The following is a 23167-nucleotide window of genomic DNA, read 5'->3' as shown; positions in this document are numbered from 1 at the left end:
AAATTATTCCAGGGAATAGCCAACTGTCACTGTGATAACCCAATCCACGTAGTGCCTGGCATGATTTAAACAGGGGGTCCTATAGAGGTGGAAGGCGTGGTAGGAAATAAGATACCACTACGCCAATTGACCACCAGTTTTGTATTGTCAACATAACTTTTGTACGGTACCTGAAAACATGAAGTTGAATGAGTTGTTATATCGCAGATTTCTGGAAACCAGATTGCTGTCAATAATGACAGCTTGAGACATCACTTCTGCTCTGTGGGACAGACAACCGCTATGGCTGATGATCTGACAACCTCTGTTTGGATCACTTCATCTGTAGATAAAAGAAAGAGAATAAGGTTCAAGGTTTAACTATTTTCCCTAGCAAAGTATCAAAAGAAAATAGACATTATCAATGCAACAGAGATCAGTATAAAGAATACATCATTACAGAACAGATGAGATATCCAAACATATAGAGTTGAACGTCTCGTTTTCCGTAGCGTGACTTGGCAAATGAGAGCGCCATCACTTTTGCGCAATTTGACTGTTGCGCAAAAGTGTGCATTGGCATTAAAGCGCACAATAAAGATTGTGCGCCGCTGTGCCATGATGCCTGTGAGACCAGTCGTGAGCATTACAAACTTCGAAGATAAAGAATGTGCACACAGTTTGAATAGTTATTCATAAATACCTAAGACAGTTTATCCATTCTGATTGGTCAAGAGGGCATTACGAGGTGTTGTTTGAACGGATGATATAACACCAGTAAAAAGTGTTATAACATGGGCGTGACACGCGCGCTTGCACCTGTGTGTATAAGACAGTTTCTTCATTCCTATTGGTCAAGAGCAACGGCTGAAACAGTTGTGCCACATCATGCGATACGCGCGACATCCACAGCATCTCCTTATAAGGAGTTGTTTACCCGAGGGCCTAACCATTTCATAGCTGGAGGGGGTGTTGTGTTGAAAGAAATCATTGAATAATTATAATTTTTGCATTTATTTTACCTTTTTACCAAAAAGTGTTGGTGTTTTTGGACCGAAAATGTATTTATGAATGGGAATCAAAGTGTGTTGAATCGGTTTTCAACCAGTGGTTTGAACCCGCCGAGGCCTGGTTCTTGATAATTTACCTCGACTTCGTCTCGGTAAAATTATCAAGTCCAGGCCTCGGCGCGGGTTTAAACCACTAGTTGAAAACCTCTTCACTACACATTGATTCCCTTATTAAATTTGATCAAGGAACTTGGATAAGTAATGCCTAAATATTTATAAATCCTGTGAACAAGCTGCCCACAGGCAATCATTTCAAAAATGAGTTGTTTACGAGCTCTTTCAAGGCCATTGGTGAAGCGTGGGGATCGCAAAAATGTGGATCATGAACTTGATCGAAAAGAGAATCAGATAGGTAGAGTTCTGCGAACGTGTTTGGGCACTTCCAGCAGGCCGCCTTTGTTATGTCAGCAAAAGGAACACCTTTAAAGAAAGCCCAGGAGGCGGCTACCCCCCCTAACATCGTGCGCCAGAATCAGGTCTTCTGTCGCCGGCCAGCCGCCTGGCACGGAATGGATGGCAGTCACGATCCATCGAGAAATCATGCACTGCGATGCCGGCCGAAAGGGCGGTGTTGCCGTGATAAAAAGCTTTGATGATCCGCACGAAGTGACCTCGTGCGGTTCATGTACCACTTAAGTGCCCGGACAGGGCACCACAGTTTATCCTTCGCCTCTGACGAAAAGGACTTGATGTCCGGGACAAAAATGTCCAGGGGCGTGAAGGAACTGGACTGGTTTTTGGTTAAGAACCCGGTCGTGGGGACCAGGTGGACGCTGCCTGGTTCCCATCGGATATTTCCTGCCTCCACCGACAGGGCATGCAGCTCACTGTGCCGTCGCGAAGTAGTGACGGCCAGGATGGAAAGCTGCAGCAGCGTTGAGCAGTCCATGGGCATGTAGGGTGGCCCTGCTAAGGTTGATAGAACACTGAAGAGGTCCCAGGACGGGACAAGTTTGATCAACTGGCTGATGGCCCCATTATCCGAGACAGAGGAGCCAACCGGGAACCCGGGGTGGATCGCAGCAATGGCTGACCGGTAATTTCTTACTGTGCCGGTCGTGAGGCCGCTGTCCAGCAGGTAAACCAGGAAATCCCCCACCTCCCCTACAGACGTATTGGGAGGATGGAGGGATTCCCGACTACACCATTTAAAGAAATGGTTGTAGTCGGCTGTTGTTTACCTTCCTGGTAGAGGCCCGTCGTGACTAGGCTGCGATTGTTGCAGCCCATTGCGAAAGGCCTGCTGAGCGGAGGGATCGCGTGACAGCACCCAGCACGTCAGGTGAAGATCCCCCGGAGCCGAATGGATCATTCCCGAACTGGGCTGGTACAGAAGATCCGCTCGCCCTGGTAGGATCACCAGGCGGTGGACCAGTAGCCTGACGAGTCGTGGGAACCACGGCTGGCGAGGCCAGAACGGGGCTAAGAGAAGGACCCAGCAATCCTCCTGCTCAATCTTGGTCAGTACTCGAAAGACGAGCGAGATGGGTGGGAACGCATAGGCCAGTAGGCTGTCTTATTGCACTGATAGAGCGTCGATCTTCCACGCGTTGGGGTCTGGGCCCCTTGCGCAGTAGATTGGCAGCTGGTTGTTCGCATGGGAGGCGAACAGGTCCACGAGCGGCCGGTCGATTAGGTGAAAAAGCCATCGGGTCACCTGTGGGAGCAGCGACCACTCCGTGGGGGCAATCCAGCCCCTCGAGAGAGCGTCGGCTGTGACGTTCTCCAAGCTAGGAATGTGGACCGCTGACAGTGCCGTTCCCCACTGTGTGCACCAGTGGATGAGGTCCCAAGCCAGTGCACACAGGCGTCCCGACCGGGTGCCGGGCCCCCTGGTGATTGATGTAAGCCACGACTGTGGTATTGTCGCACCTCACCAGGACCGCACAGCCCCTGACATCCGACTGGAAATGTCGCAATGCGTTGGAGACTGCTAACATTTCCAGGACGTTAATGTGGGACGATTGGTGTTCGGAACCCCACACGCCTGCGATCTGTCGCGTGTGGAGGGTTGCCCCCCAGCCGAAGAGCGACACTTCCGTCGTGACTGCCACAAGCAGGGCGTGGTCGGCACCGAGTGGTGGGTTGGGTGCCTGATGGGTCTGTAAAAGGAGAGCAGGTGAAGTTGAATAGGTCTCATCCTCAACCTGCAGAAGTCCACCAAATCCACCATGCTGGCCATAAGGCCCAACAGCCTGAGCCAGGCCAGCGCCGGGGCCACCACTGCCGGGAGGAAGAGAGAAACGCACTGCCAAAGGTTCAGCAGGCATTCCTCTGATGGGCGAGCCAATCCTCTGCGCAGGTCGAGGGACGCACCGAGAAAGGTGGGAACCTGCGAAGGGATAGGGTGGGATTTCTCGGTATTGATGATAAATCCGAGGTCGGAGGTCAGGTGCCAGGTATATTGGAGCGCTGCCTCCTTCTCCTCCCGAGAACGGCCCACGACCAACCAGTCGTCTAGATATAGGAATATCATGATGCCCCTCCTCCGCAGCGCCGCCCCGGTTGTCTTCATAATCCGGGTGAACACCCGAGGTGCGGTGGAGAGTCCGAACGGGAGCACCACAAATTCGTACAGGGTGTTGTTGTATTGGAAACGTAGGAATTTGTGGTGCGCCGGCCTGACCGGGATGTGTAGGTATGCGTCCTTCAGGTCGAGACTTACCGCCCATGCGGGCGTCACTATAGAGTTCAGTATAGTCCTGAGCGTCTCCATGCGGAAACGCTTCGGACGGATGAACTTGTTGAGGGGTTTCAAGTTTAGAATCGGGCACCACACGCCAGCTTCCTTCTTGGGAGTCAAGAAAACGGTTGACATGAAACCCGTCCGAACCCCCGAATAGGGGACAATACGCACCGCCCCCTTGAGGAGGAGGGTGTTTATCTCCCCCTCGAGGGAGCGGCGCTTTGCTAAGTCAGACGGTACGGGTGTTGGCCAGTGAGCATGTCCGACGGGGGGTGGGAGGGGGGGTCCTCGTAAACTCGAGCGTAACTGCAGCCGATTGTTTCGAGGACCCACCAGTCGGAGGTCACTTGACCCCAGGACCCCAAGAAATTCCGGAGGCGGCCCCCCACGGGTCCGTCGGTGGGAGGCCGTTAGGAGTTTGTTAAGTCACTTGCGCCACGCCCCGGTATGTCGGGGGGCGGGCGCTCGGAAACCACGACTCGACTGAGTGCATGGTTGGCTAGGTTGGGTTTGTGGATAGCGTGAGCCAGCCGTGTTAGCGGCGCGGCCACGAAAACTGCCACGGGCGGCGACGGGGGATGACGAAGGATGCCTGTTGCCTTGCCTTATTACCCACGGCCTTAGGTGGGGCGTTAGGCTTTCAGGTTTATTTTGTCTGTGGCTTTGAGGCGTTTTGCCTCAGCCTCCATGGACGTCTGAAACTGGCCGGCAAATAAGTCACCCCCGGTGAGCGGGAGATCGTCAAGGCGTTTACGCGCCCCGGCTGATGGCAGGAAAAGCGCATCCAGCACATTGGCGCGGCGTGACGTCGCCAGGGTAGTTATCTTTGTGAACTGGACAAGGATGGAACACAGACCATTGTCCAAACAATGGAGGACTGCAATCATCATGTCCGCTGGCACCATGGTTTCCTCATCGCACCCCTGCTCCAGATACTCTGATAGGAGCAGAAGAAAGGATGTTGTGCGCATACCCATGCGCGCCGATGAGTCCATTTTTCAGGCAACGTCCTCCAATTTGCCACGGCTCTTGTCTCCAAAGGGGAGCATGGATGACGACGATCCCCTGTCCGCGACCAGCTTGTCAAAGGCTGAGTCCAGCAAGACAGGAGTGGCGAAATATTTTTCGAAGGCCGCTAGAGGAAAACGATAATATGGCTCCGTACGTCTGGAGTACGGGGTCCATTTCTTTGTCTCCATTACCCCGTCCATACGGTCGCTGCACACCCGATCTAGGGGCACCACCATGAAGGGTTTAGTCACGCCTGTGGGGCCCGCTCTCTTCTTGAAGGATTGACGTTCATCAGAGGAGGGCTCCGGTTCACAGGGAAGGTTTAGTACCCTGATCATATCCCTCTGGACCAGCCGTAGCTCAGTCTCGGTGATCGACATCCGTTGGATCGAGCTGATCAACTCGTCCTCCTCATTGGCCAAGTCGGCCGAGTCGGAGGGACAAGATGTCCTTGAGGAATGCAATTCTGAAATAGCATCATCACGGCGCCCATGGTCGAACTCAAAGGTCGCCGACGGGTACAGGCTGATGCATGGGGGCCCCCTGAGGGGGTCCCCACTGGGTGGTAGTCACACAACCTTGACCGTATGGGTTAGTGGGAGTCCGGCGCCCGGCTAGCCGTGTACGGGAGTCCCCTTTGGCCAGGCGCAAGCCAGCGCACCCATGGCCGTGTTGACTGTGGGGCACCGGTTCAGTGGCCAAGTCAGACGGGCCTTGTCCACCGCCCTCGCATCAACTCGTAATTGAGGTCGCGAGGGTGTGGAACGCCTCCAGGAATTCCTCCCTTGAAATCGGGTCCCCACCCTTGTGGCGTTTGCCATGGCAGGGCCGATCGGAGGTCGAGCCGCTTGAGCTTGGGCTACGACTGGGCTCCGATGTAACATCGGAGGCCGGTTGCGGGGCCGGAATACCCAAACTTTGGGTGAACCCAGAAGTTGAGGCTGACCCTTCGGAACGTAACATTCCCATGGGGCCCCAAGGTGCCTGCCCGTTGCCAATAGCCCCGGCGGCCGACAGCGCCCCAAGCCCGATAACGTAGGCGGGGGCTGCCTGGTCGAGGCGGCCATACATAAGGCCATCCCTTGGCACCGCAGTATTTGCGTGTGCACTGTGGGGGGCCGTGTGCACTGAGCCGTGGAGGGGTAACCCCTCCGGCTGTGCGTGCCCTGTAATCAGCCCTGGGTGCACCAAGCCGTGGAGGGGTACCCCCTCTGGCTGCGTGTGCCCCGCTGGCTGGCCTGGGATCGATGGGGCGGGCTCCGTAGTGGAGTCCCGCTTACCAACTCGTCCCTTTTTGGGTGTTGCCCTTACCGGGGCGTTTTCCCTTCTGTCTGGTGGATCCCGACCGGGACGGCGAGACCGTAAGGTCCCTCGCACGGCCGGTAATTGATCCGTCAGCCCCGGCAGCTGACAATGGCTGAGGGGGCTGACTGGGGGATTGCCTGGGCGGCGACGTAATGTCACCGCCGCAATCCCCTGAGGACTCAGGCTGTCTTGGAGGGATGTAGGTCCTCCCTACGGCGACAAGCCCTTTCCTCCCCGATTTCTTATAAGAACTCATATTCTATACAATTATCTCTCTCTAGGAAATCTCAAACAACTCTACAAACTATCCTGCTACCGGATAGCCGCTAATAATCACTCTTATCAAGCTAAAAAGGCAGTCAAATCTCACCGATTTCGGGACAGAAAACTAGTCACGTTCGATGCCTTTGCCAGCTAAGAGAAAAAGAGGACGCCAACGTGGTGCGCATGTCACAGGGCGTCGGGGATAGGACTTTTGAGGGCGCTATTGTATGTAAAACTCTTAGCTATTTGCCTGCCGGCATAGGGAACAATGCAATTGTAGTATTCGCTCTACAGGTAAGTAGAGTGAAGTAGACCCTTGTCACACAAAGTTGTGTGCCTTTAGATGGTTGATTTCAAAACCTCAAGTTCTAAATCTGAGGTCTCGAAATCAAATTCGTGGAAAAATACTTCTTTCTAGTAAACTATGGCACTTTCTCACAATACCATCAACCTCTCCCCATTACTCATCACCAAGAAAGGTTTTACACTAATAATTATTTTGATTAATTACCAATAGTGTCCACTGCCTTTAACTCAATATGAACTAGATTAATTATTGCATGCAGGCAATGGTCCATTTATGCCAGGCATTTAAATTGAGACTGAGAAGAACAATTTTCTACATCTATGAGTGAATTATGAAAATCTGAACATATACTTGGGGCGGGGGGCAAATGTGATTTTGCTTTTAACACCCTGCAAATCACTGCTGTGAAAAAATAGTGAAAGAACTGATGCCCTCAGGGACCAAAGATTTCACTGATTGTTGACTCAAAACCAAGTTGCACTTGATGGTACTGCACAACTCTGTGAGTTTTCACAGGGTTTTTAATGCCGTGATGCCCCTTTAAAAATCAGGTACCTTACAGACACTTGGTCGTCGTGCCCTTTTCCATATATTCCATAACATTATTTATTTGAAAGTGTTATTTGAAAATTGTTAACATTGTAACCCATTTAATAATGACGACAATGAAATAAATATGGGTTGGGAAGTATAACATAAGTCATCAACAAATAAAGGTTTGAAAATGGCCTTGGTGTCCTTACAGTTGGCCTTCATGCCCCTTTCTCTTTTTGGAGCTTTTGAGGCCAAGTGGCCTTGACCCTCTGAAGCTAAAGGTTGAGGGCTGCTAGGGCCTACTTTTTTGACAGTTTCACTTTTTTGAATGGTCTCATTTTTTGGTAGGAGCAACTTGTAAATTTAACTTAAGTAATACAAAGACATAAAATTCAGAATTTATTTTAGTCCAACTGATTATTTATGTTGTCAAAATAAACAATTGTATTTTTGAAAGGTACAAAAGTTCTGCAAGGCTTTTTTAAATATTTCACGCAACAGTTTTTATCAGAGTGCATTCTCACCAGTAAAAACGGTTTCCCAAAATGACAATCTGAGTTCCCTGATTATCTGCAAGGAAAGATATCATTTACACACATCCTAAACTTCTGCGAAGATTTTGTTTAACATTTCTTTGAACAGTTACAGTCAGAGTGCTTTCTGACTGGTTAAACTGTTTCCCAAGGAGGCAATCAGAGTGCCCTGATTATATCTGCAAGGGAAGCATTTCTTTGATTTATAAAGGTTTTCTTTGGTGAATTTGGTATGTACGATTCTGAATCATTTTTTAGTGTGAAAAGGATAGTTCTTAACCAACTAAAGTAGAATTTTAAGCAATTTAAAGCACAGGGTGTGTAAACCTGAACACAAATCAGAGGAGGTGAAAGTGGATGACAATACAAGGGAAAGTGTTAGTTACTTTAACGGAGGAAGTATGAGCAACTCAAAGTAACACAAGGAAAAGTGTCAGTTACTCATTACACAAAAGGAAGTGTGAGCAACTCAGAGTTACTAGAGGGAAAGTGTCATTTACTTATTACACAAAGGAAGTGTGAGCAGCTCATAGTAACGCAACACAAGGGAAAGTGTCAGTTACTAAATACACAAAGAAAAGTGTGAGCAACTTGGAGTAACACAAAAAGGGAGGTGTGAGCAACTCAGAGTTACACGAGGGAAAGTGTCAGTTACTCATTACACAAAAGGAAGTGTGAGCAACTCAGAGTAACTAGAGGGAAAGTTTCATTTACTTATTACACAAAGGAAGTGTGAGCAGCTCATAGTAACGCAACACAAGGGAAAGTGTCAGTTACTAAATACACAAAGGAAAGTGTGAGCAACTTGGAGTAACACAAAAAGGGAGGTGTGAGCAACTCAGAGTTACACGAGGGAAAGTGTCAGTTACTCATTACACAAAAGGAAGTGTGAGCAACTCAGAGTTACTAGAGGGAAAGTGTCATTTACTTATTACACAAAGGAAGTGTGAGCAGCTCATAGTAACCCAACACAAGGGCAAGTGTCAGTTACTAAATACACAAAGGAAAGTGTGAGCAACTTGGAGTAACACAAAAAGGGAGGTGTGAGCAACTCAGAGTTACACGAGGGAAAGTGTCAGTTACTCACTACACAAAGGAAGTGTGAGACTCAAGGTAACACAATGGAGGGTGTCACCAATTATACAAAGGAAGTGCAAGCAACTCGAAGTAACAAAAGGGAAAGTGTCAGTTACTCACTACACAAAGGAAGTGTGAGAGACTATGATTAACATAAGGGAAGTGTAAGCAACTCAGATTTACACAAGGGAAAGTGTCAGTTACTCACTACACAGAGGAAGTGTGAGAGACTCAAGGTAACACAACGGAGGGTGTCACCAATTATACAAAGGAAGTGCAAGCAACTCGGAGTAACACAAGGGAGAGTGTCAGTTACTAATTACACAAAGGAAGTGTGAGCAATTTGGAGTAACACAAGGTACGTAAGTCCAGAGCACTTTGGTTAAAGGAACAAGGTACCAATATTTGAGTACAGGAACATTTAGAGAATAACCCAACATACTCGGATATGGATGTCTGCCGGGAACCCCCCGCTGCGTGTGGCGCATGGACCCCAACAAAGAGGCAAAATAATGGGCTGAATCAAACATTCTAGGTACCACATGACACCAAGAAAATACCAACCGTCAGACAAATTTTCTGCTGCATTAGGCCTGCCAGACACCCCCTAGCTCCCCCAAATGTTTACTGTAGAAACCTATGGGTTGAAATTCAGCTCAGATTTACCTGAAACTTTGTATTACTGTTCCACTATGACTAAAATGACCACACACCACAAAACTCTGGTTGACTCGCCCGGCGGGCGATTGAAAGAAAAAAAGTTAAGGGAAACAACTGAGACAGAATGCATCAAACCACCATCGTGATTTGAGGACATCACCCGACTTAAGCAAGTAAGCAAGAGTGTCAGTTACTCTTTACACAATGGTAGTGTGAATAAGAATAACTCAGAGTAACACAAGGGAGAGTGTCAGTTACTCATTACACAAACGAAGTTTAAGTATCTCAGAGTAACACAAGGAAAAGTGTCAGTTACTCGCTACTGTATTTTCCTGCGGATAAGACGCGTCTTATCTGACTTTATAGACCCCCAAAACATTGATGCGTCTTATCTTTCGGTGCGCCTTGTCTGCCGACGATTGATTTTTTTTTTATGATCACTGTGTGAAATAAAAATACCTTCATGTCCAGTTCAAATCAACGATCTTTGTGTGAAGAATCCTTACTCAATAATGCGGTCGAACAAGGCTAATCATTCAGACAATGAGACCGTATTTTCGTTCTAACAATGCCGCAATCCCCCCAGACGATCCAATTATTCCAACAATGCTGCAATGTGTTTATTCCCCATGGCCGTGCTTTCATTCCATTAATGCCGCAATGCGTCTAGCTTTCGGAACAAACGTCGGCGGCGTACAAACGTTTTTCTGTATGGCCGGGTATTCGTTCCGAAAACGACTGACAGTCAATAACTTCATACAAACATCATACACCCAACCGCTATTGTGTGGTAAACTTTGAGGGTTTTTCTTGTAGGGAACAACGATCTCTGAAGTGTGCTTTAGGCTGAATATTTATTGCCTCTTTTTAGACGTTTGATTTTAAAAAGTATTATTGGGGAACGTAGAATTATCTTACTAGGATATGATTTGTATTTGTTTGTAATGCCAAATAAAATAATACAACACTAGCCCCCCAAAAAATAGGGAAGAAACCACATTTTATTTTATTTAATTATTTTATTGCTTCAAAACTTCGGGTATAGGAACAGTTGTTTAAATCATGGTTGCCCTTGCATGAAACTTGCCTGTAAAATCAACAATGTCCAAGTTCAGACTCGAAAAATCTCTAAAAATGACACAAAAATTAGCCCCAAAACGCAACCGTTCCAAGGTCTGTACCATGCAACACGCAGATATCACGCCTATAGTCGTTGTTACTGTGCGTGTGACAATAAATACAAGAAACATTGACTGCTAGGGGGCGTTTTGGAGCGATGTAATTGCGTGAGGTTAAACTCCCTCTATTGGTAACAATTACGCGAACCAGCAATAAACGCATTGAGGCAAGACTCGACATGTCTGGGCTAGACTGGGCCCCTGTCTTTTTCCGCAAGGATAAAGGGGGGTCCCTGCCCCTAGATCCAGTGATTCCCAATGGGTACACTGAACGTGCAGTGACATAGATGCCCAAATAGTCGCTGCTCTCAAATCCGCAATGGAATTTGACTGCGTATCTATACATTCAGGCTATGGCTGGGCATGCTTGGGATCCGCACAGTCACGTGGGAATTTTGGCGTATTTCCAGGCAGCGCAAATGCGAGGGTGTAGCGCAACCCGTCGGCGAACATCGCTCAACACGGTGCCCACATGTCTCCAACATCTGTTGTGCAATCTCGAGATTGAGAAGTGTGAGCTATCTAGCTCTATATTGGCGGTGTCCCTAATTTGTCAATATCTTTGTTCGGGGAATTTAGGTGTGATCCCTGGCTACACGGCAGTTAATGGTTGTATGGCTTCTGACTGGCACCCCCGAACAAAGATATTGACAAAATAGGGACACCACTAATATAGGGCTAGATAGCTCAGTTGGTGGAGCGCCGGCACGTTAATCTGGAGGTCGTTGGTTCGAATCCAACTCTAGTCAATTCTTTGTTCAACCCCAAAAATTAAATAAATAGGAAATAGAATTTAGACACTAAAGTGTCTCATATTACATGCAACTCTGTGTTTTGATAAAAGTATTGAAATTTCCAAAAACTCAGGCACAGCAAGATATTTTACTGTAGTTTTTACATTTTTCAATGTTTTTAGAAAGCCAAAACCATAAAAACCAGATGTTGCATGGCTGCTGATGTATGAGATGGGCGAAACCCCCCACTAAATACCCTGTGGTGAAAAATTACCATCCGGCTCCACTATATGGCAGCCAAGTTTGTCAACTCCATACATCAGCACACACAGGCCCTAAAAACTGGAATGACTTAAACGAATGAGATACAATAGTAAGAGAAACATTTCTAATGAAGCCTTTGACGTTGTTTCAATTTGTGAACCACACTTAGGGAAGTATGGATTATCACATAGAGGGAAGTGTGAGCGATTCACCACACAACAAAATGTGTAAGCGATTCACCAAAGTTTGATTTTTTGACTCACCTGAGCAACTTGAGGTTTGTAGTCTGTGTGATGATAAGCATCTCCTTGATCACATGCAATGCATGTTTCACAGTGTAGGAGAGTTACACACATCTTTCAGTGACACACATTTCATACACTGCACAAGAGATAGTAAACAAAACAGTTAATACATGTCCATGTAAGGCTTGAATATAATACACTTGTGAAACTGTCAGGATTCAAATTCTTTGGTGTAAATGGTCTCTTGAAAGATTGTCAAACTTGTTCAATTATTTCAGTAAAAAAGAAAAGTGATGTACTGTATGAAGATAGGATTCAAACTTTCAAAAAATTTTTTATGATTAACATCATTAGCCTTTTTTGTGGAATGGCAGACGCTAGTATTGCACCGTTGGGTTGAGTGTCTACAGACAAATTCACCCAAACCTAAAAGCTCATAGTGTCCACCTTTATTCGAAATGGTTTATGGTGGCAAGGATGCTTATCGAGTGATCACCAGCTCTGATTCTTTCATAAAACTACTCCGAAAGCAGCATGAATGTTTTAAAATTAATGTGCTTTTTACATGCGCTGCGATAAGTGACAACTTGGGAAAAATCTTAGCATAGAAAAGTGGGTTTCCACTTTAATAATTATTTCCCTTCTTGAAGGTTCTTTGGTGTAGAGCCTAGAAGTGGCGTATATGAATTTGTCCTCTTCACTCAAGCTGTTATTTCACAACACCCTGGTTTTCACAAGAATTGGCCTTAAAGACAGTTGACACTATTGGTAATTGTCAAAGACCAGTCTTCTTATTTGGTGTATGTCAACAAATAACAAACCTGTAAAAATTTCAGCTCAATTGGTCGTTGAAGTTGCGAGATAATAATGAAAGAAAAAACACCCTTGTCAAACGAAGTTGTCAGTGTTTAGATGGTTGATTTCGAGACCTCAAGTTCTAAACTTGAGGTCTCAAAATCAAATTCGTGGAAAATTACTTCTTTCTCCAAAACGACTCCACTTCAGAGGGAGCCGTTTCTCACAATGTTTTATACTATCAACCTCTCCCCATTACTCGTTACCAAGTAATTACCAATAGTGTCCGCTGCCTTTAAAAGATTGCATTTTATGCCCTGTTTTCGGTTCGATCTCGCTATTGCAACAATATTTTACACGGGTGGAAAAAAAAATCATAAAGCTTAATTTATCAGCATTCAGACAGTGTATGGTTCATATTTCTAGCGTCTTTTTTCCTTCTCTCACTTTCACCAAATTCCGTGTGGAACGAGAGGTTTTAGTCCACACAGCGTGACCTGAGCCTACTTCGCCCTTGTTTAAAGGCAGTGGACACTATTGGTAATTACTCAAAATAATTATTATCATAATACCTTTCTTCATTACAAGTCATGGGGAGAGGTTGATAGTATAAAACACAGTGAGAAACAGCTCCCTCTGAAGTGACGTAGTTTTTGAGAAAGAAGTACTTTTGCAAGAACTTGATTTCTAGACCTCAGATTTAGAATTTGAGGTTTCAAAATCAAGCATCTGAAAGCACACAACTTTGTGTGACCATGGTGCGACAAGGGTGTTTTTTCTTTCATTAATGTCCGCAACTTCGACGATCGATTGAGCTCATATTTTCACAGGTTTGTTATTTATGCATATGTTGAGATACCACAACTGTGAAGACTAGTCTTTGACAATTACCAATAGAGTCCAGTGTCTTTTATTTTCTTAACGGGCGAAAATGCCCTCTACATCTTGAAATTGTGTTCTTACTAGTCATATAAAAACTGTTGCGGTTGAATAAAGACACCACCGTTTATTCCAAAACAATTAACCAATGATAAGCGACGGCTTTGCCACAGATTTCTGTGATCACCATTGCTTAACATTGGTATGCCACAATGTAAGAATTGGTGAGCTCGTGTGATTGTAATTTTTTTTAAACTTAATCAATAAAACTATAATTTAACTAGAACAGCGAAGCTGCCATGGCGAGCTGCTGATCACCAGATAGAACCAATGATTGACAGAAAAACCAATCATTTGATCAACTGAAGGTCAAAGGATGGGGATGTTGACAAGTATGAGGTTATGACATTAAAGGTTTTAATTGCTTTAGCTCATTCAACTTGAACCAGTGATCTTTGAGTTTTATCTTTTCATATTATATGCATCTAATCAGCAATAATTATTTGATTAAAACTTTGCACTCTTCAGTGATGCACTCGTTGAGTTTTATCCTTTCATATGCATCTTTATGTAAAAAGTAATATTTGATTTAGGTTCCAAGAGAGTACATCATGGAAATAAGGAGTAATGCCTATTCAATGTGTTCATTGTTTTAGCTCATTCAACTGAAACCAGCGATTAATTCTTTAAGTTTCATCTCTTCATATTAATCTACATGTAAGAAGCAACATTTGACTAAGGTTTCAAGTCAGTACATCATCGCAATAGAGAGTTATGACCATTGAATGTTTTTCATTGTTTCAGCTCATTCAACTGAAACCAGTGATTCATCTTTTAGTTTTATCTTTTCATATGAATCTACATGTAAGAAGCAATGTTTGACTGAAGTTTCAAGTCATTACACCATTGCAATCAGGAGTTATGATCATTTATGTTCTTCATTGTTTCAGCTAATTCAACTGGAACCAGTGACAGAGAGTTTGGTTTAACAAATTATTTCAAATTGAGATTTGAATTTGAGTTTGTTTCTTTATAATCCAGATGTCAATGTTCGTGCCTGAAAAAATAAAATTTAATTTTTGTTATTCCAAAAACTCTAACATTTTTTAAACTTTTAAACTTTTAAAAATTTTTATTCAAAAAACTTCAACATTATTTGAAAAAATACCGCCACACTAAACAACTTAAAAAGCCATTCGCCACACTGAACAGTAAAGCAAATGTTTGCTTCATTTTAAGCTGTATTTAAACCTCACGTTCACCCAAGGAACCATTCCAATGGATTCTACAAATAATTTTCAACTCACTTTATAGAGGTTTTGACGACCGAGTATGCTTTAAAATACGACTCGAATAACTGAAGAGAAAACATTGAGTCTTTCGCGGTCGGCCATTTTGTCTTCAAGGAAAATACCACGTTTCATTGGAAAATGTGCATATCTATGTAGCCTGAACACCCGACGTCATACTACCACCCTCGTGTATGATAAAGACAGGGGACCAGTCTCTAATTAAAAGACGCTAGCCAACCGTGACTACTTTGCATATTCACTGCTCATGAATATTCATATTCGAATACATATTTCATAATAAGGGAAGTCAATGTATTTTATGGTACACACTTTTTTGGGGGGATTTAAAACACAAATAAAATATAAATAAAATCCAAGAATATGGAATGAATGTTTGGAAGATTTTTGAAAAGATTTGTGGGAAAGAAATAATCTTGAAGTTTACCTGTCCCATCAGTGAATGGAAGCCCCAAGCTTTTTTGATAAATTTTTCAGATAAATTACCTAAAATATTTAATAACCAGCCCTGGAGAGAATGTTGCTAAACACTATTCAAGTTCTTTCGTTCATATTCGAATACATATTTCATAATAAGGGAAGTCAATGTATTTTATGGTACACACTTTTTTGGGGGGATTTAAAACACAAATAAAATATAAATAAAATCCAAGAATATGGAATGAATGTTTGGAAGATTTTTGAAAAGATTTGTGGGAAAGAAATAATCTTGAAGTTTACCTGTCCCATCAGTGAATGGAAGCCCCAAGCTTTTTTGATAAATTTTTCAGATAAATTACCTAAAATATTTAATAACCAGCCCTGGAGAGAATGTTGCTAAACACTATTCAAGTTCTTTCGTTTCCATTTTACTCTTTTAACAAAAGATAAATCTCAAAATAATCGCATGATGGATAATTAATGAGAGAAAATCATACTTTTCACAATATTAGCATAAACAACTTAATCGGCAACGAGCAAAGGGGGCCCAACTGCAGTGATAGCACAAAACATTGTGAGAAATGACTCCTTCTAAAGTGAGGTATTTTATGCGTGAAGTCTCAAAATCATTTCAAATATTATTTTACTGAGAAGTTACTTATTTCTCAAAAACTACGTTTTACTTTAGAGGGGGCCGTTTTTCACATTTTGTTAAACTATCAATAGCTCTCCATTGTTCGTTACCAAGTCAGTTTTTGTGCTAACAACTATTTTGAGTAATTACAAATAGCGTCCAGTGCCTTCTAACGCTTTCTCCCCATTTTCTTGGGCTCGCCACCTCATGTGGAATTGACCGATTGCGCTATCAATGTTCACAAGTGTTCAAGTGACCTAATAGTAGGTATAGAAAATCACAGCTACAAAATAAAGACATGAGAAAACTCCTACTATAAAAACGAAGCCCTTTTTGTAAAGTTGAATGTTGTGATATTGATTAAAATCACATTTTGCTGTTTGATAGTTTAAGTATTGTATTACAAAAAAGGTTTCTTTTGTAAGACTATAAATGAGGTTTGAGCGAGCTCACGCGCCGTGGATTTTACGCTGTGTGACAGCTATACCCCTTGTAATCAAATAGTTTGAGGGTGAGAATAAATCAAATTTGCAGCCTCTTCAGGAGATTTTTATTGAAAATATTGGGAACAATATCATTACAACGAGGGCATTGTAAAACCACACTTTCCGTGCACAAACACATGGTATCCTGTAATCATTCTCGTGGAATTTCTTAGTTGGTGGACTGTTGGTTTTACCCATTACTGGCATTGTTCAGCCAGGGGTAAGGTCTCATCTTACAAACTCAGGAATACTCTCAAGTGATTTCGAGAATTTAGGGTTTATTTAACAAAAAATTGAGAGTAAATAGCAAACAAAACACAGAGCAACCGCAGTAACCATGTCTTATATGCAGTAGACCTATACGCCGTGTTTTGTTTTACCCACTATATAGGTCACGTGAGGCACGGCGCGCAATCGGTCTATTAATTATTACTATGAAAACACCAGTTTTTAAAGGCAGTGGACACTATTGATAATTGTGGAAGACTAGCCTTCACAGTTGGTGTATCTCAACAAATGCATAAAATAACAAACCTGTGAAAATTTTAGCTCAATCGGTCATTGAAGTTAGGAGGTAATAATGAAAGAAAAAACACCCTTGTCACACGAAGTTGTGTGCGTTTACATGGTTGATTTCGAGACCTCAAGTTCTAAATCTGAGGTCTTGAAATCAAATTCGTGGAAAATTACTTCTTTCTTGAAAACTATATATGGCACTTCAGAGGGAGCTGTTTCTCACAATGTTTTATACCATCAACCTCTCCCCATTACTCATCACCAAGAAAGGTTTGATACCAATAATTATTTTGAGTAATTACCAATAGTGTCCACTGCCTTTAAAGGGAAGGTCATTCATTGTTTTAGGGAAGAGTAAATTCATTCTCTTCCTCTAGAGGTATATAAAACAAGACAAGTTGCAAGCCCCTTGAATGACATCCCTTCTTCATAGAACCTTCAGAAAGATTGTAGTCTCTGACAACTTTATTATTACTAACCTTCTGAGTTAATGTCTGCATGGTCTAGTGACATTCCTTTCTCCATGGGTCCAAACAGTCTCTTTGCTGTGGTTTTCTTTATTGGCGTTGATGACACAGTAGACTATCTTGATCACTGAAAAGTGAAATTAAACACAACACATTTATGGTATGTGACAATGAGTATAAATTATGATACCGTTTGTTTACACGACAAGGCATTTATTTATTCTTCCAAGTTTTTCCCCTCTATTTTCAGTTGTATTGTTTATTTTTTTCTAGCCGGTCCCTAGACTATGCCAGGGAGAAAAGGGTTTTCACACTAATGTCAGGCATGCAACTACATCAGCTGATATCATTTTTTTCTTTTTTCTCAGTACTTTCAATTGAAAAATATCGTACAAACTTTTGTGACATTTTGTAATTTCCTCCTTTTTGTTTAAGTTACAGACGACCCTGCTGTGTGAAAACATAGGCCTTATTAACCGTTTATAGATTTTGGAGTAACTATAGAATACAGGTACACTCTGAGCTCTATCTGCGCCTCCGCGGAGGCGGAGTCGCGGTCACATACGTTTTAAGTAACTTGGTCGTACTATACTACTTGATTGTATTGAGTGTGATTGATGAATACAACAGATAAAATGTGAGGGTCGTAGGGAGTCAAAGTGTGACGTGAGTGGTGAGGTAGGTGAAGTAGCCGATAGAGGGCGTTTTAGGAAGACGTGCATTTGATGCAATCGTGAAGACGGGGAAGCTGGAGGCGTGGAGGCGCCGAGGCGCGGAGTCGCGGTGTTGACAATGGCCGATAGAGGGCGTCTTTAGGAAGACGAGCATAATATGATGCAAGCGTGAAGACGGGGAAGGTGGAGACGTGGAGGCGCGGAGGCGCGGAGTCGCGGTGTTGGCAATGGCCTATAGAGGGCGTCTTTAGGAAGACGAGCATAACATGATGCAAGCGTGAAGACGGGGAAGGTGGAGGCGCGGAGTCGCGGTGTTGGCAATAGCCGATAGAGGGCGTCTTTAGGAAGACGAGCATTTTATGATGCAAGCGTGAAGACGGGGAAGGTGGAGGCGCAGAGGCGCGGAGTCGCGGTGTTGGCAATGGCGGGTAGAGGGCGTTTTTTAGGAAGACGGGCATTTGATGCAATCGTGAAGACTGTGAAGGTGGAGGCGCGGAGGCGTGGAGGCACGGAGACGCGGTGTGGACAATGGCCGATAGAGGGCATCTTTAGGAAGACGAGCATATGATGCAATCGTGAAGACGGGGAAGGTGGAGGCATGGAGGCGCGGAGGCGCGGAGTCGCGTTGTTGGCAATGGCCGATAGAGGGCGTTTTTAGGAAGACGGGCATATGATGCAATCGTGAAGGCTTCTTTCACCTTTTGAAATAATCCTCTTATGGGGTGAAGTGTATTATGGTAATATTAATTATTGTACGGAATTCGGGCTTTCTTTCCCTTTTTTAAATAATCCACTAATGGGGTCAAGTGTATGAGGGCAATATTAATTATTGTACGGAATTCGGGCTTTCTTTCCCTTTTTTAAATAATCCTCTAATGGGGTCAAGTGTATGAGGGCAATATTAATTATTGTACGGAATTCGGGCTTTCTTTCCCTTTTTTAAATAATCCTCTAATGGAGTCAAGTGTATAAGGGCAATATTAATTATTGTACGGAATTCGGGCTTTCTTTCCCTTTTTTAAATAATCTTCTAATAAGGTCAAGTGTATGAGGGCAATATCAATAATTGTATGGAATTCGAGCTTTCTTTCCCTTTTTTAAATAATCCTCTAATGGGGTCAAGTGTATGAGGGCAATATTAATAATTGTACGGAATTCGGGCTTTCTTTCCCTTTTTTTTAAAATCCTCTAATAAGGTCAAGTGTATGAGGACAATATTAATAATTGTACTGAATTCGGGCTATTTTTCCCTTTTTTAAATAATCCTCTAATGGGGTCAAGTGTATTAGGGCAATATTAATAATTGTACGGAATTCGGGCTTTCTTTCCCTTTTTTAAATAATCCTCTAATGGGGTCAAGTGTATTAGGGCAATATTAATAATTGTACGGAATTCGGGCTTTCTTTCCCTTTTTTAAATAATCCTCTAATAAGGTCAAGTGTATGAGGGCAATATCAATAATTGTACGGAATTCGGGCTTTCTTTCCCTTTTTTTTAAAATCCTCTAATAAGGTCAAGTGTATGAGGACAATATTAATAATTGTACTGAATTCGGGCTATTTTTCCCTTTTTTAAATAATCCTCTAATGGGGTCAAGTGTATTAGGGCAATATTAATAATTGTACGGAATTCGGGCTTTCTTTCCCTTTTTTAAATAATACTCTAATAAGGTCAAGTGTATTAGGATTCGGCCTTAATTATTTCCCTTTTGGAAATAACCCTCTTTTGGGGTAATAATGTAGTACAGCAATATTAATAGTTATTAATTATTTGTACGGAGTTTGTACTTCCTTTCCCATAATTATTGAAATAATCCTCGATTGGGGTCTTGTGAGTTATCGTATAAAATATATGGACAACACAGCTGCGCATTAGCTATAGCGCAGTTGTGTATTTTCGAGCCTAATGAGGGCGCTGTTGTGCATCTTTCAGAGTGCCCCCTAGGTTGCCAAATATTTATAGTTAAGCAACAGAGCCTGACCTCAACTCCGGTGTACTGTGTACGTATGAACATGGTATGAACGTCACCGCGACTCCGTCTCCGCCGAGGCGCAGTCGAAGCTTCGAAGTGTACCTGCATTCTATAGTTGTACCAAGATTTTATTTTTTATAATGAAAACAAAATTAATCAACGAGACCTTTCCAGCTATTTTGCAGGCATATTCTTTAGTACAAAAAAAAATAATAATAAAAAAAAACGAACAAAGCTCTTTCTTAAAAAAAAAACAGGATCAATAAGAAGCCCGTTTCATTATAATTAATTATTTAATCCACTTTAAAACAAAAAAGAATGAATATTTAAACATTATTTTCGTAATATCATCGATCAGTCACTTGTGGAGGGGGGCCCATAAAAAGCATAGCTTGTCGAGAGTATGGACCCCTAACCTAACGAAAGCAATGAACTGAAGCAAAAACTAATACGTAGGTGGAGATAGCGAGTAAAATGCGAGTAAAACTTTAAATCTAGCCTACCTTCTGGTGAATATTCTAGTCGTAAACTCTGGTCTTGACCACAAGTAGAAGTCTACTGGTAGATCTAGAACATGTACTTCAGTGTAGTAGGTAAACAAGATCGCGGACAGGACTGTCATCAGATGTTTGACAAACTCAGACAGTTTTGAGTTATTTAATTTACACACTGCTCTCGCATTGATTGGAATTCATCATTCGCATCAGCTGGATTGACCGTGCTGTGTACTTCCTTCTGATAATCTCTGTTTCGCACAGATTTCCTTCTTTTGCTGGCAGATTCCGATACTGCCCAGGTAACTTTCCTGTTCCTCACCTCTTCTTCGTGGCCATATTATAGCGCCGTCAAAAACACATAACACACCCGCAGGTCCTATCCCTACGGGATGGATACGGTGCGGTGGTTGCGCACACTCAAACATAAAAACACGACGAAAAGCCGAGGCACAGATAAACACGATCGACGTGTGTAATAAATCCATGCCATTGCAATAGCACGTATCGTGTGTATAATCCCATGCCATTGCAATAGCGCGTATCTATATTTAGACTACGCCCTCCGGGGATGGTAAATGTAACAGCTATCGTCGCAGCCTGTCAAAGGTACATTATGCTTCAAGCATTTTTCGTTCGTGCGCGCGTATGACGGTACAGCGTCTTTAAGCGCCAACCCCATAGCACAAAAAACACAAAGCAACCACATTATGGAGGACGAAAAGTGGACATCTGCTTTTCTGGTATCAGAATTACAGAAAAGCAGATTTTATGGGTTTTTTTATATCAATTTTTCTCCTTTTCTTCTTTTCTGCCACATGCAAAGCAGATTCAACAATTTGTAGCCTTGCTCAAGGCAGTCGAATTATTCACTCCGAAAATAGACCGCCGCTGTATAAAAACCCACCCGTATTCACTGTGCGTAACATCGCACGACACGATGCCCCCGTACACTATCCGCATGCGGAGGCCGTCAGTCGGCCTAGCCTTGCTCAAGGCAGTCGAATTATTCACTCCGAAAACAGACCGCCGCTGTATAAAAACCCACCCGTATTCACTGTGCGTAAAACCCACCCGTATTCACTGTGCGTAACATCGCACGACACGATGCCCCCGTACACTATCCGCATGCGGAGGCCGTCAGGCCGACAGCCTTGTAGGATCTGTGTTGAAGCCACTGACCTCATTACTATAATAAGCGAAGAGTTCCCACGGTCAGCTCATTACCATAATGCCCGCGAAAGACGAGACATGTTTACCTCACACACCACCACCACGGACGCATGATAGGGTCCAAAGGTCGTGATAAGGGAAGTGCGTGATTGGACGTCAAAATGAATAATTCATTTGCCTCACATCCTGTGTTGTCTGATAGGTCTGCTGACGAACGATATACATATTCATGAGCTGCATACTAGCATATCCTCGAGCCCCCCCAATTTCGTCCACTATTGGAATTTTTTCAATACAACACATTAAAACGGGAAGATACAGATCCGACAAGGCTGTCGGCCTGACGGCCTCCGCATGCGGTTAGTGGTGTACGAGTGCGATGACTTGTGTGACTGTGAACAGTATTCGTGCGATGTGACAGTGTGTACACGGGTTGGTCATTCGGTGTGATCGCACACACCATGCACAGGGTATACGGCGGGTGGGTTTACAGCTGCGTCTTTTCGGAGCGAATAATGCGACTGCCTTGAGCAAGGCTAAACAATTTGTGAAAATGCCTTTTCTACTTTTCTGTTACCAGAAAAGCAGGTTTTACTTTTTCTCCATATGCTGACGGACGAAAGGTGGCCGTTTGCTTTTCTGCTATTAGATATATTATACTACTATTATATTACTATTAATAATTATTATTATTTTCTATTTCTCTGCTTTTCCGCCACCTAAAAAGCAGATTTTAACTTGGGCGGCCGAAAAGTGGCCATCTCCTTTTCTCCTTCCGGATACCGGAAAATCATACTTTACCTAGGTGGCCGAAAAGTGGCCATTTGCCTTTTTTGCGTTTTTCTGAAGAAGTGTTTTTGTGATGACCGCACATGCGGCGCGGCATCTCAAAGGAAATACGCCAAACTTAATTAACAAAAACCTCTTGAAAACCTTGTCGCAGCCAGCAAATTGAACCTCTTTAAGATTTGGCTTTTGGTATGAACCAAATTATTCATTAATTGTTTTTCGTATAATGTTTAATTTTTTACAAAAATTCAATCTAAAGCTTTTTGTTTTTTTACTGGAAATTGGAGAATTGCAAGAATTTTGATCCAACTCAACTCAAGTTTCGGGTATTGGAACTGATAAAATGGAACCAGAACCGAATATCAATTTTACCTTCAACAGCGTATAAAGTATATCATTCATGGTAAGAAATATGTCACTAGAAGCTAAACTCATCAACATCAGGCAGGTTGAATAAAGCACCACCTCTCAGAGTAATCACATCATCCCAGCTACAGGTACTTAAAGCGCAGTTTCAAAAAAATGAAGTTTTGGTTTGAAAGGCATGGGACACAAATCGTGGGCAACCACCCAAAATGATTGTTAGCACAAAACTTAAATTGTAGCGACCAATAGAGAGCTGTGAACAGTAGACAAGATTGTAAGAAATGTCTCTTAAGTTACAAAGTTTTTGAGAAAGAGGTTATTCCTCACTATAAAATATAGTGTGCAT

At 43.3% G+C, this 23167-nt stretch overlaps 1 long non-coding RNA gene across 1 annotated transcript in view; it reads right to left on the bottom strand.

Moving 5' to 3' along the window:
* LOC139945998 (uncharacterized) overlaps nucleotides 1–20886 on the bottom strand; it is a 36163-nt gene extending 15277 nt beyond the window's left edge. Inside the window, exons 1-4 of the long non-coding RNA XR_011787195.1 lie at nucleotides 20503–20886; nucleotides 17366–17480; nucleotides 11866–11983; nucleotides 171–322 (exon numbers count right to left, since the gene is read on the bottom strand). This is a non-coding gene — a long non-coding RNA (uncharacterized lncRNA). The remainder of the gene's footprint in view (nucleotides 1–170; nucleotides 323–11865; nucleotides 11984–17365; nucleotides 17481–20502) is intronic.
* Between the last annotated feature and the right edge of the window lie 2281 nt (nucleotides 20887–23167).

Source organism: Asterias amurensis, chromosome 1 (assembly GCF_032118995.1).
Source record: "Asterias amurensis chromosome 1, ASM3211899v1".
NCBI classification, from domain to species: domain Eukaryota; kingdom Metazoa; phylum Echinodermata; class Asteroidea; order Forcipulatida; family Asteriidae; genus Asterias; species Asterias amurensis.
The sequence above is the reverse complement of the archived record's forward strand: the minus strand, read 5'-3'. Positions and strand labels throughout refer to the sequence as shown.